Genomic DNA, 11,480 nt, shown 5'->3' on the forward strand with positions numbered 1-11,480 from the left:
TTTTTTTTCTTGTCATTTTAGGGCTGTACTTGCAACATAGGGAGGTTCCCAGGCTAGGGGTCCAATCAGAGCTGCAGCCACTGGCCTATGTGGTTTCAGGCAGCCATGGGTGTTCTGTAAACCTTAAGACAGACAGTGTCAGAGTAGGGGTCAGAAGCTCAGGGTCTTTAGTAAGGTGACTGGGGAAGTCCCTTGAAAAGAAGGCCATCACAGGACAGAGCGTCCCGGGAGTGGTGACAGGCATCCAGAAAGAAGGAGCAGCAAAAGCAGGAAGTTGCTGAGGTGTTCGGGGCAGGGGGTGGGGGTGGGTAGGTCACTGTGGCTGTAGTGTGGTGAATGATGGAGGCTGGTACTTAATCCAGCTGGACCATAGAGACAGCTCTTAACAATAAATCTACTGATGTGCACTCATTCCATGGATATTTATTTTTCATCTTTTTTTTTTTTTTTTCTTTTAGGGCTGCACCTACGGGATATGGAGGTTCCCAGGCTAGGGGTTGAATCAGAGCTGTAGCCTACACCACAGCCACAGCCACACGGGATCCAAGCCACGTCTGCAGACTACACCACAGCTCAAGGCAATGCCAGATCCTTAACCCACTGAGCAAGTCCAGGGATCGAACCTGTGTCCTCATGGATACCAGTCAGATTCATTGACCACTGAGCCACGACGGGAACTCCAACATTTCTTTTTCTTTTTTGGTTTTTCTTTTTGCTTTTTAGGGCTGCACCCGAGGCATATGGAAGTTCCCAGGCTAGGGGTTGCATCAGAACCATAGCTGCTGGCCTACACCACAGCCACAGCAACTCAGGATCTGAGCTATGTCTGCAACCTATACCACAGCTCATGGCAATGAAAGATCTTTAACCCACTGAGCGAGGCCAGGGACTGAACCCACATCCTCATGGATACTAGTCAGATTCGTTAACCGCTGAACCACAAAGGGGGAACTCCACGGACATTTTTATGTATTTATTTATTTTTTTATTTTTTTGCCTTTTCTAGGGCTGCTCCTGCGGCATATGGAGGTTCCCAGGCGAGGGGTTCGAATCGGAGCTGTAGCCACCGGCCTACACTACAGCTCACGGCAACGCCGGATCCTTAACCCACTGAGCCAGGACAGGGATCGAACCCACAACCTCATGGTTCCTAGTCGGATTTGTTAACCACTGAGCCACGACGGGAACTCTGACTCCATGGACATTTTTAAAGGGGATTTCCTACCCAGAGTTCAATGGGTTCATAATCATGAAGCACTTGGCTGCCTAGAAAATAGTTTTTCCTTTCTAAATACCAAAATCTAATCGATTGAAGACTGCTTAAATAATAAGACAGTGATTGATGCTTCCATGTTACCTCCTGGGGCTCTGATTCTGGAGGCATTTATTGTCCCCATTTTTTTTTGTCTTTTTTTGCCTTTTCTAGGGCCGCTCCCATGGCATATGGAGCTTCCCAGGCCAGGGGTCCAATCAGAGCTGTAGCCACCCACCTACGCCAGAGCCACAGCAACACAGGATCCGAGCCACGCCTGTGACCCACACCACAGCTCATGGCAACGCCAGATCCTTAACCCACTGAGCAAGGCCAGGGATCAAACCCGCAACCTCATGGTTCCTAGTCGGATTCATTAACCACTGCGCCACGATGGGAACTCCCAATTGTCCCATTTTTGCATGCCATAAAACAGGCCTGCCCTGGGATCTCACAGTTCCTAAGTAGCTCTTTTTTAAGTCCCAGCTACATCTCATATCTCATTTTACTCTATCCTTATAATTAAACCCTACCTCCTCTGAGTACAAAATGCCTGTATCATTCATGGCACCTATTTATACCCAGGAAAAAGACTAGAGCTTGTTAACTCTTAGCTTCTTCAACAGCTCAGCACGTGGCCCTGTGCACATCACTTTATCATTCAGGAAATACTGGTTGAGCTCCTGCTGAGTGCTGGACACTCTTAGAAGTGGGGCACACAGCGGTGAACAGGACAGACAGTTGCCAATAGCTTATGTTCTAGTGGAGAGATAATGTTCAAACACTGGTGAGTGCTCTAATGAAAAGACATAAAGGAGTGCATTGCTGTGGCTGTGGCGTAGGCCAGCAGCTGTAGCTCCGATTCAACTCCTAGCCTAGTAACCTCCACATGCCACGAGTATGGCTCTAAAAAGCCAAATAAATAAATAAATAAAGACATAAAGAAATGAAGAGACTCAGGGTGAGAGGTACAGGGGAAAATCATGCAATAATCTGGGCAAAACAAGGAATTGATTGTGGGAATTAGTAGTAATTAATAGTAGGGCAAATTGAACATACTTTATGCAAGGAAGAAACCCCAGTATTATAAGATGCTTTTTTCCCTCAGATATATCAATTTATTTTTAACTTTTAAAAAACTCTCCATTGGATATTTAAAATTTGTGTGCTAGGTTAATGTTTTGGTTTGATTTCATTTTGGGTTTTTTGGGTTTTTTTTTTTTTTTTTTTGCTTATTAGGGCCACATCTGTGGCATATGGAAGTTCCCAGGCAAGGGGTCAAATCAGAGCTGTAACTGCCAGCCTACACCACAGCCACACCAGATCTGAGCTGCATCTGCGACCTACCCCACAGTTCACAGCAACACTGGATCCTTAACCCACTGAGCGAGGCCAGGGGTGGAACCGGAGTCCTCAAGAATACTAGTTGGGTTCCTTACTGCTGAGCCACAATGAGAACTCCTTATATTCTTAAGATATAAACATTTAAGACTTTTAAAAAGGAGAATGTAGGAGTTACTGATGTGACACAGGGGAATCAGCAGTGTCTTGAGAGCACTGGGATGCAGTTCAATCCCCAGTCTGGCACAGTGGGTTCAGGATCTGACATTACTGCAGCTGTGGCCTGGATCTGATCCCTGGAACTCCATATGCCGTGGAATGGTAACCCATATGGGAAAAGAATCTGAAAAGGAATGGATTTATGTATATGTATGACTGATTTACTATGAAATTACACATGAAATTAACACAACTTTATAAGTCAACTATATTCCCATAAAAGTTTTTTTAAACGTTACATCTAGCACTACTTGATACAAAGCACAAGAGTTAATCCATAGGCTCAGGCACGGACAGTTAAGGCTCCCGATTACAACACATTACTCAGAGTGATGCATCAATGAATGGTTCCTTATTGTGAACTACCAGTCATGGTTATCACCATCAGCAGTCAGGCAGTAAGTACAGAAGGCAGAAAATCTATGCCATATCCACTTGAGAGTAAAACCTGCTTTCGGCAGCTCCTGGTCTGGGGGCTGCCATATTGGTTTTGTACTCTATCCACAACTTTGCACCCATTTCAAAAAGTGGGACTTTGCACTTCCTAAAGAGGCACTTCCCAGGAAGCAGGACCTTCAGTGCTAAAACTGGGATAGTCAGTCCTGGGACAACCAGGACAGTTGGTCACCCTTTAAGGAGCCCTGACTACATCTTGCCCGCCTCTTCCCCTTCCCCCCTCCTCTCCACCCCGCCAGAGCTGCCCAAGCCAGGCTCAGCCAGTCACATTCCCTCTCTTGGCAGTCGGAAATCTTGGAGGGGGACATGCCTAGCTTGGGCACTGAGCCCCTACAGAGGTTCAAAGATTCCTAAAACAGCCCTAGCTGATTGTTAGGATCCTCGGTTGTACAGGGTTGTCTTCAACCCACTCCTTATCCTAGTGATCTGATAGCTCCCCTGTCTGTTGAAGGCAGCCAGAGTGGGTTTCTTTAGCTTTCGGACAAGAGCGTGTTCACTACAACAATAGTATTGCTTTTGCTGATGTCCCTTCTGTATCCTGTTGATTTGTGTCAGATGCTGGATTCCGTGGCACCAAGTGGATATTCAGGTGTGGTTTAAACCTAAGATGGCTCTCAGTGATTTCCCAAATAATGGCAAGGAGGTTGGGCCTTTGTACCTTTGCAATTACTGAACAGGGACTCAGCTATGAGTTAGCAGCAGCCAACAATCCCAGCAGCTAGGAGAATAAGTGCTTTGGCTCTGAAAGGGCGTGATGTGGATGGCACACCTCAATATTCACTATACTTTTGTCTCTATTCAATACCACATTAAAAAAATTGTACCACTATACTATTTTAGCCACAGTCTCAACCTAAGTGGCAGCTGCCACAATGCCAGATCCTGAATCCACTGTGCAGGGCTAGGTTCTTGAACCTGCATCCCAATGCTTCCAAGACCCCAATTCTGTCATGTCACAGCAGGAACTCCAAGATAGGTTTCTGTTTGGCTGGGGTTTTTTGGCTGAGCCCACGGGAAATTCCGAGGCTAGGGATAAAATCAGAGCCTAGTGACCTATGCCATGTCTGCAACAGTGCCAAATCCTTAACCTGCTGTGTCACCAGGCAACTCCAAAATGTACATATTTAAAGTGCACAATGTAGTAAGCTTCAACATATATATATATATATATATATATACACACACACACACACATAAAAGCATCAAAAACAGTATCTGATTATACCCAAAAGTTTCCTGGCACTACTTTGCAAACACTGATCTGCTTCTTTTTTTTTTTACCTTTTGTCTTTTTAGGGCCGCACCTGCAGCATATGGAGGTTCCCAGGCTAGGGGTCTAATTGGAGCTGTTGCTGCTGGCCACAGCCACAGCAATGCCAGATCCGAGCCATGTCTGCGACCAACTGCAGCTCACAGCACTGTCTGATCCTTAACCCACTGAGCGAGGCTAGGGTTTGAACCCTCATCCTCATGGATGCTAGTCGGGTTTCCTAACCACTGAGCAATGATGGGAACTCCTTTTTGTTTTTTTGAATGTACAACTCTGCAAGTCCTCATGTTGCCATGGTTTCTTTTATTATTATATGTTTTTTTATAATTTTTTGCTTTTTAGGACCGTATGTGCTGGCACTTGGAAGTTCCCAGGCTAGGGGTCAGGTTGGAGCTGCAGCTGCCGGCCTAGGCCAGAGCCACAGCAAAGGGGATCCTAGCCCTGTCTGTGACCTACACCACAGCTCATGGCAATGCGGGATCCTTAACCCACTAAGTGAGGCCAGGGGATCCTCATGGATCCTAGTTTGGTTCCTTAACCACTGAGCCACAAAGGGAACTCCCCCATGGTTTCTTTTAAGATGACATATTGGAGGTACCTTGTGGCACAGCAGGTTAAGGATCTGGGGTTGTCCCTGCTATGGTTCGGATTGCCGCTATGGTGCGGGGTCAATGCCTGGCCTGGGCTAGGGGCACGGCCAAAATTTAAAAAAAAATTATACACACACATATATATAGGGCATCTTACCTTCTCTAGTGAAGACCTGGAGCTCCAGCCTCCGACACTGCTACACACCCTCGGCCGCAGCTTCCGGGCTGTGTGATCCTAACTGCTGAGGAAGCCTCACTAAACCACAGGAAGCTGAGTAGGCGGGTCCACAGCCATGAGGCGGGCATCTGAGCCCACTGAGCTGTTTCTCCTTGGAGGCAGCCATTCTCAAAAATGTTTCCTACAGAGTTCCCTGGTGGCACAATGGGTGAAGTATCTGGTATTGTCACTGCAGCGGCTCAGGTCGTTGCTGTGGCATGGGTTCAGTCTCTGGCTGGGGAACTTCCATATGTCTCAGGTGTGGCGAAAAGAAAAAAAAATTTTTTCCACGTACAGTCGTTTTTGGGCCCAGAGTTTTTGGCTGTTCTAGGTGGGAGGAACGAATGACTCCAACCTGCTGCAGTTCTTTCTTCGAAAACCCAGCTCTGGCGCTGTCTTTTCTGCAGTAACTTGACGGCGGTCGTAAGAAAGATGGCGGCGCCCAGCGACCTGCTTTTATTAGAGGAAGGCAGGGCATCCTGGGCGCCACCATTTTGGAGGAGGTGCCAGGCGCCTATGTTATGCTTCTGGGTAGGAAAACCAAAGAGGCTGTGGCAAAGGGGTACCTTCCAATAAGTGCAAAAGGCACCTAGACTCTGGCTTGCTGGGATCTGGAAAGAGACCCTAGGTGGACAAAATTTCGGAAGGGGGAGGGCAAGGGGAACGAAGTTGAAGTAGGGGTTATACAGCTCCGATGGTGCTCTCAACCTGACCCCTGGACACTATGAGATAGTGTTGTTGATTTAGGTCAGTAAATTTTGGGGCAATTCATTATTCAGTAATAGTACACACCCCCCGTGCTGGTCTCCAACATCCCAGGCACAATCCCTATTTTAAGGTGTTTGCTTTTGCTGGTCCCTCTGTCTGGAATAGTTTTTCATGGACGGGTGCATTATCAGGGGTCCGTCATTACTTTTTTTTTTTTTTTTGGCTTTTTAGGGCCGTACTAGCGTACTAACGACATATGGAAGTTCCCAGGCAGGTGGTCGAATTGGAGCCACAGCTACATGGGATCTGAGCTTGTGGGCAATGCCAGATCCCCAACCCACTGAGCAATGTCAGGGATCAAACATACATCCTCATGGATACTAGTTGGATTAGTTTCTGTTGAGCCACAAGAAGATCCAGTCCCTCACTTCTTTCAGGTCTTTTTGCATAGGTCATATTCTTTCTTTTTTTTTTTTTTTTTTTTTTTGTCTTTTCTAGGGCCGCACCCACAGCACATGGAGGTTCCCAGGCTAGGGGTCCAGTGGGAGCTACAGCTGCCAGCCTACGCCAGAGCCACAGCAACGCAGGATCCGAGGCACGTTTGCTCCTACACCACAGCTCACGGCAACGCCAGAACCTTAACCCACTGAGCGAAGCCAGGGATGGAACCCGCAACCTCATGGTTCCTAGTCAGATTCATTAACCACTGAGCCATGACGGGAACTCCTGCATAGGTCGTTTTCGAGGCTGTTCTGACTACTGTATTTAAAATTTCATTCCCCTCTTAATATTTTATATAGCCCTTCCCTATTTATTTCTTGCTCATAGACAATTATCAATTTCTCTTTCTGTTTGCCATTGTATTTTCAGTGCCAAGAACAGTGCCTAGTTTATGGTAAGCATTCAGTATGCACTTATGGATGAACGGCTATATTACTTTATATTTAGAGTTCAAGAACTCCCAGGGCGCATATCCAGAATCTGTGGCTCACTCAGATCTCTATTCATGCATTCACCTTCCTGACTCCTACTTTCAAATCTGTCTTTCCCTGGAGAGGTGGGTAGACTCTAAGATGGCCCCCAGTGACTTCTACCCCTTAGAAGTCTGGAAAGAGGAGTTCCCGTCTTTGCTCAGTGGTTAATGAATCCGACTAAGAACTTTGAGGTTTTGGGTTCAATCCCTGGCCTTGCTCAGTGGGTTGAGGATCCAGCATTGCCGTGAGCTGTGGTGTAGGTCGCAGACGCAGCTCGGATCCCACATTGCTGTCTCTGGCGTAGGCCAGCTACGGCTCCAATTAGAACCCTAGCCTGGGAACCTCCCACATGCCTCAGGTGCAGCCCTCAAAAGACAAAAAAAAAGAAGAAAAGAAGTCTGGAAAGAGGAATTCGCCTTGTGTAATTTCCTCTCCTTGAATGTTACTGGCTGGGACCTGTGACTTGCTTCTAGCCAACAATAATAGCAAAGGTGAGTTTGTCACTTGCATGGTAATAATACATAAGAGTATAACTTCTGCCTTGTTTGAGGATAGGTGCTGTATGTTGTGAGCTGGACTTTGGAGAGGCCCATGCTTCAGGGAACTGAGGGTTGCCTCTGGCCCACAGCCAGTATGAGATGGAGGCCCTCAGTCCACTAATTCACAAGGAATTGCATTCTGCCAACAACCATGTGATCTTGGAAGCAGATCCCTTCCTAGTTGAGGAGCAGATGAAACCACTGTTCTGGCCATCACTGAAGCCTTGTGAGACTTAAACCAGAGGACCCAGCTAAGCCATGTCTGGACTCCTGACTCACAGAAACTGTGAGATAACAAATGCGGGTTGGTTTAAGCTACTAAACTTGTGATAATTCTGTACTAGATAACACACTTGGGTTACCAAAGCTAAAGACCAGTGTTATCAAATGTCATAATTGTTTCTCATTACTATCTGTTCTTTGACGAGGATGCTTTGTTTTAGGGCTAATGATTAGGGGTGGCCTCTCTATTAGAGGTCCACCCTTTTCTGACCCTCAGAATTACTGAGAATGCTTCAACTCTCTGCCAGAGTTAATCAAACGGAATCTCCAGGACTAATATGTTTTGGGTTTTTTTTTTAATTCTTTGCAAAATATCTTGCCCAAGATATTTATTAACTATAAAGGCAGAAATGGTAGCTTTAGGGTGGGGAAATCTGACAGTAACCACCTTGACCAAATGCTCAAGATTAACATCACCAGTTAAGATTTATCATCATGTAGAAAATATTATAAGGGAATGTATGTATATATGTGTGTGTGTGTGTGTGTGTGTGTACAGCACATATATATACATGAGTCAATTCGCTGGACAGCAGAAATTGGCACAACATTGTAAATCAATGATACTTTAATAAAAAAAGTTTAAAATAAGATTTATCACCATCATATACCCTCTGATATGATGCACTGAAGATGTATCACTTCTGAAATATTAATGTATAACCCACTGAATCAAACCCAAATTGAGGGATATTCCACAAAATAACTGGCCAGTATTGTTCAAAAGTGTCTAAGTCATGAAAGACAAGACAGAGGAACTGTCACAGACCAGCTGAGACTAAAGAGAAATACCAGGTAAATGCAATGTGGGATCTGGACTTGACAAAGAACATCAGTGAGAAGGGCAATAGTTTAATTACTAGTATTGTATCAATGTTAATTTCCTGGTTTTGCTAATTGTACTATGGTTAAATAAGATGTTAACATTGGGGAAGCTGCGTGAGGTCTATTTGGGAACTTTTACAACATTTTTACAAGTCAAAAATTATTTCAAAAAAAAATTTACATGAGGGGTTCTCAAAGTATTTCCTTTTGCTTTTTAGATCTACACTTTTTCTTTTACTTCGGTGATATCCTAAGGACTGAGCTAGGGGAAGAACAATAGACCAGGCCAGGGTGTCATTTGTCAGAAAATAAAAACATCCGCAAGGCTTCATGTATTTCAAAACACTTCCCCCCCTTTATTTTGTTTTTCAAATTATAAAAGCAATATTGTAACAAGTAAAACAATTCAAAGATATATACATTAAACAACTAAATAAATTTCCATTCCCACCAGGGTAACCAATGTTAATTAACACCTTGTTTTATTATCCTTCCAAGCTTTTCTGTTTGTTCTTATAAACATACACATGCATATATACATATATAGGTGTTTTAATTAAAAAAATAGGTTCATATACATTACTCTGACATTTTCTTTTCACTTAACAACATACCACAAATACCTCCACAAAGTAGTAGAGTTCTAGCTTCCCCCTCAAATTTCTTTTTTTCTTTTTAGGGACTCACCTGTGGCATATGGAGGTTCTCAGACTAGGAGTTGAATTGCAACTGCAGCTGTCAGCCTATGCCACAGCCACAGCCAATTCAGGATCCGAGCCGAGTCTATAACCTACATCACAGTTCATGGCAACGCTGGATCCTCAACCCGCTGAGGAAGGCCAGGGAGCAAACCCGCATCCTCATGGATACTAGTTGGGTTTGTAACCCACTAAGACACAATGGGACCCCTCCTCTAATTTCTTAATCGCGCATTTGACATATCATATTGGTTCAGTTTTTTACATCTTTTTTTCTTCTGGGCTTTCATTTTCTCTCTCTGACTTCCCCATTCCCCACCTGCATTACCCACCCTCCTCCAACCCAATGTATATATGCTTCTATACTTTTCTCCATGCATATAAAATCTTACACAAATATATATGATACATGTTCACTCATAAACACTTAGAGGCATCTACAAAAACAGAGTCATATTTTACACATTCACTTCTACCTTGCTTTTTTCACTCAAAAAAACATTGTGGAATTCCATTCAAGTCCACTAGCATAGATAGTACTGATTTGTCCACCTTAATGGCTACTTAAACATCTGATGTAATGGATATACTATAGTTGCTTCCCTCTTCCAATTTCCCTACCAATGGGCATTTGTTTTGATTCTAGTGTATTTTGCCACTAGGGACAATCTGACACTAAATGTACATGTCCTTTATGTACTGGGCTTTTACTTCTAAGAGAAGATTCCCCAAAGTGGCATATGTATTTTAAATTATAACAGATGTTGTGGATTGCTTTTCAAACGAGCCGTAAGTATGTAATGTTTCTACCAGCAGTGTCTAAGAACAAGCTTTGTTCTGACATCTAAAGCATTCCTGCTGTTTTTCCTTAGCTTGATTGCATAGTTATCTCTTTATAACTTTAATCTGCATCCTCCAACAATCAGTAAAGCTAAGCATTTTTTGATAACTCCATCAGCGACTTGGATTTGGTCTTCTCTCAACTGTCTTTCCATTCTTTTCCATATTTTGCTATTGTTTTTTTTTTTTTTTCTTTTCTGTCATTATGAAGAGCACTTTTTCTCTGACTGGCTCTGCAAATACTTCCCCCAAATCATTGTTTATTGACTGTTGATGGCATCTTTTTGGGGCACACCTATGCATACAGAAGTTCCAGGGCTAAGATCGAATCCGAGCTGGAGCTGTGACCTATGCCACAGCTGCAGCAACAACGGTTCCTTAACCCACTGTGCAGGGCCAGGGGTTGAATCTGTGCAGCCTCAGAGACAATTCTGGTTCCTCCTTAACCTGCTGCACTACAGTGGGAACTCCTACATTTCCTTTCTTATTCTGGATCAGGTATTCTTTTTTTTTTTGGCTGCACACACAGCATGTATAAGTTCCCAGGTAGAGGTTGAACCTGCACCACACCAGCTACCAAAGTTGCTGCACTGACAATATTGGATCCTTAACCTACTGAACCATGAGGGAACTCCTAGATCAGGCATTCTTACAGGGAGGCAAATCTTGAACAATATGGCTTTTTCTTATATAGATGACATGGCAGCGCAAGGTAGTGGACTTGGAATTGGAATGACGAAAAAACTTGGAATTTAGTGTCCAGGACATCAGAGGGAAATCTACAGGGAAGAAAAGTCAATGTTGCTGAAATAATTTTCAGAAGGAAGGGAAGAAGGGAGAGAAGGAGGAAGGGAGGAATTCTCCTGCATTGGTTTGTGCATGAAATATTTCTGAATTATAAGACTCATATAAAAAGTGTCTTTCCTACTAATTTGCTGCAAGGCATTTTAAACAAAACTAAGACAATAGGAATAGTACACAATATAGCAGGACCACATGACTTTCTATTAAATAATGAGAGTGCTAAGTCATCAAGTTTGTAGCATTTTGTTTCAATTATCAGGTTGTGAAACCATTCCTTAGCTTTGCCTTTTCAACATTAAAAAAAGGCAAAACAAATAATCTGTTCATTATTTTTTTTATTTAATAACATGTTAACATAATAAAGGCAAAATAAGTGGCTTTTTAAAATTAAAAACATTTAACAAAGTTTTTGGCTAACAAAAGACGTTAAAAAACATTATTTATGGTTCAGAAAAGGGCCCAACA

This window comes from Phacochoerus africanus, chromosome 8 (genome assembly GCF_016906955.1).
Source record: "Phacochoerus africanus isolate WHEZ1 chromosome 8, ROS_Pafr_v1, whole genome shotgun sequence".
Lineage (NCBI taxonomy): Eukaryota > Metazoa > Chordata > Mammalia > Artiodactyla > Suidae > Phacochoerus > Phacochoerus africanus.